The sequence below is a fragment of the Gossypium hirsutum genome, chromosome A06, assembly GCF_007990345.1.
Source record: "Gossypium hirsutum isolate 1008001.06 chromosome A06, Gossypium_hirsutum_v2.1, whole genome shotgun sequence".
In the NCBI taxonomy this organism is placed as follows: Eukaryota; Viridiplantae; Streptophyta; class Magnoliopsida; order Malvales; family Malvaceae; genus Gossypium; species Gossypium hirsutum.
Genome location: NC_053429.1, coordinates 26,142,529 through 26,146,145, shown reverse-complemented (window position 1 = coordinate 26,146,145; position 3,617 = coordinate 26,142,529). Strand labels below are relative to the sequence as shown.

Below are 3,617 nucleotides of genomic sequence, written 5' to 3'. Positions count from 1 at the left end.
GTCATGAGTTTTAGTAAATTGTCCAATCCAGCAACCCTTTGCTATGACTTATTAGGACGCTCACCCGATTATGTTGGCGATAAATTAACAACTTTGAGATTTCATGGTTGAAGGCGAATTTTGAGTATTTACCGAGTATTGCCACTAAACAGGAGGTGATACGCGTCACAGGAGAATATATAATGCATATAATATGAGGTGTACTCATGTCAGATGCTAATAACAAGAAGGTTCACTTGATATATTTTGTAACACCCCTCTCCCGCATCCGACGCCGGGACGGGGTTCGAGGTGCTACCTGACTTTTACTAACACTTGCATACTAAACAGGGCCATGAAATCTCAAATAGTTAAAAACTTTTCTTTTCACATACAATATGTCCCATATATGGGCTTACGAGGCCCAAAACATACATCTGGAGTGGTTCGGGACCCAATCGAGAACTCATGAAAAACTTAAAAAAAATCTCTTACGTTAAGGCTTCACACGCCCATGTGCTCAGGCCGTGTGGCCAGAAATAGGCTAATTATTAAGCCTTTTATCACTCTCACACCATATGCATAGATACATACTTATCCAATAACATACAACGTGACATAAATGAGCTCTTAAACATCTACAAACATGTTATGCTCAAGTTATTTTCTTATGCAATAAATATTATAGAATTTGCCCATATCATTACCACATACTAGACATAACTATCATTACATCACAAACCATTCATGAAGCATTATTAACTATTTACCAATCACTTAATCCTGCATTAGTTACTAGCTCATCAATGAATCTCAATTCAATCTCTAGGCATACATGTTGTAAGCCACATCACAAGAAATAATAACATAAATGCATAAGAATAATCATATGGGCCCATAACGATATTAGCCGACATAGGCCAATTTACATAACTAATACTACCTTAATAACAAGCCAATGCCTTAGGCTAAATCATAATATTACATACTCACATTAAAACCCTATACATGCCATAGACTCGAATCACTTGAGTTTACTTACTCCGATAACGTTAACTCGATAGGGTGATAATATCTCTGACGGCCTCCAACCCGAGCTAACCTGGAAACTCTAAAAAACATGGGAAAGAAGGGGGGTAAGCTTTCGCTTAGTTAGTTCATATGAAAACAATAAGCAACTCATTAACTTGTTTTATCAATGTTTACAACATATTCTCAAGTTCACTACAAGCTGTTTTCCTGAGCAACAGTCACTAAATTATTTATATCTGGAGCTACGAAACTCCGAATTAAGTTCCGTTAATTTTCCCTGAAACTATACTTATTTTCCTTTCTTTCATAAAATTTCCAGAATTTTTGGTTAAGCCAAATAGTACAGTTTATTAGTTAAAGTCTCCCCTGTTTCAGGGTATGACCACTCTGACCCCTGTGCACTACAAACCGAGTTTCTCCCTGTAAAAAAAATTCCAACGACCATGCTGTTTATTTCCCATAAAAATAGACTCAATAAGGAATCCATGCATGTAAGGTATAACTCTTAATAATTTTTGTACAATTTTTGGTGAATTTCTAAATTTAGAATAGGGGATCTCGAATTCATTCAGACCCTGTTTCACAAGAATTCAAATATCACACAATATGGAATTCTTTTTCTTCCCCTATTTCTTTCATGTGAAAATAGGCTCATTGAGCTTTAATCCCATATTTTATTCTGCCTCTAACTCATTTTCCACTATTTTTAGTGTATTCTTAAAGTTACACTACTGCAGTAACTCAAATCTGTCAAGGCTAAATTACTCATTCATGATCATTGTTCACAAAATTAATACAACATCGTTTGTATAATCATCACCGAGACATTCATATCACATTTTCATTTACCATCTTACCATATTGTTGTTATGTCGAGTTTTTAACCCGAGGGTTAAGTACATACCTGTTCAAAGTATCCATTTCACAACATTTACCAATACGTCCCTTTCATCTCGAGTATTCCTCCATTTGAGTAGAATTTTACCCGTTGAACACATCGGAATATAATTCGGATACATGGAAAGTTTGCACATAAGTGCCACATATGTAGCCAAGCTACCATGTAACCCGCCCATAAGTGAACTCGGACTCAACTCAATGAGCTCGGGCGTTCGCATCCATAAGTGAACTCGGACTCAACTCAACGAGCTCGGATGCCTAGTTACATCTCACGAACTCGGACTCAACTCAACGAGTTCGAACATTCGCATCCATAAGTGAACTCGGACTCAACTCAACGAGTTCGGATGCTCAACCATCCTAGTGACATGTCACTTGTATCCTAATCTATTCCTAAGGTTCAAACGGGATTTTCCTCGAACACATATCATTGCCATCTTCCATAAAATACCGAAACCAATACTCGGTAGCACTTTATATTTAACAGATAATACACATAACTTGCATTTTATTCGAAAATAACCACAAAGCATATATTTCATGATAAAAATAAGCATATCATATATTTAACATCAATAACTTAAAAATAACAATTATGCTACATTATTTATACATGAACTTACCTCGATACCACAAAGGTGAAAAGACATACTCGTCCATAAATCGATTTCTTTCCATTCTAGGTCCAAATCTCAATTTTCATCATCTATAACATCACATTTAGCCTACCAATCAGTCACAATATTCATATGGGTCTAAAAATCATATTTTTACAAATTTTCATTTTGACCCCTAAACTTTTGCATATTTGCACTTTCGCCCCAATGCTCGTAAATTAATTTTTATCACATTTATTTACTCCTTGAGTCTAGATGAACCATTTTCATAACTATAGCAACTCATAATTCCAACTATTTTACACATTTACAACTCATTTTACAACTTAGCAATTTAGCCCTTTTTAAGGTATTTTCATGCAATTTCTTTCACAAAAGTTGTTTATTAGATAACTAGGACTTATAATCTTCCATAAAAACATAAAAACACAGAAAACAACACATATACATTCATGGCAAAACCCTAGACTCTTTATCATCTTGCACAAAAGTCCCCTCATATGAAACTTATGCTTTAGGGGTTCCAAAAATACAAAAATCATCAAGCAAAGACATTAAAATCACTTACAAGCAAGGGAAATATGTTGCTGAAATTTTCCAGCTTCAAAACCCTTTCTTTGCTGCATATTTCGGTGAAGGGGAAGAGAAAAATGATAGCTTTTTCTTTTCTTTTTTTTTATTTGTTAATAATAAAACTATTTTGTCTAATTTTGACTTTTCAACTATTTTGTCTCCCATGGCCGGCCATCACACTTTCAATGGCCTAATTTCACTTTAAAGACCCCCAATTTAAGATACAAGGCAATTTAACACCTTTAGGTATTAAAACACAACTTTTACTTTTTACGCGATTTAGTCCTTTTTCGAAATTGGACTAGAAATCGCTAAAATTAATATACCAAAATTAACATGCACTTATAAAATCATATTATAACACATAAAATAATACTAAAATAATTTTCTCTGGCCTTGGAATAGTGGTCCCGAAACCACTGTTCCGACTAGGCCCAAAATCGGGCTATTACATATTTTCCCCTGTTATCTGATTTATACGCTGCTCATTCGTACAATTAGGGCTCACTAATACTG

The 3,617-nt window shown here is 34.8% G+C and overlaps 1 long non-coding RNA gene across 1 annotated transcript; it reads right to left on the bottom strand.

Moving 5' to 3' along the window:
- Positions 1-673: 673 nt before the first annotated feature.
- On the bottom strand, positions 674-3,193 carry LOC107963569 (uncharacterized). The gene is made up of 3 exons (XR_001701978.2): positions 3,097-3,193; positions 2,535-2,617; positions 674-1,090 (listed from the first exon to the last, which is right to left on the bottom strand). It is a non-coding gene; the product is annotated as an uncharacterized lncRNA (long non-coding RNA).
- Positions 3,194-3,617: the final 424 nt, after the last annotated feature.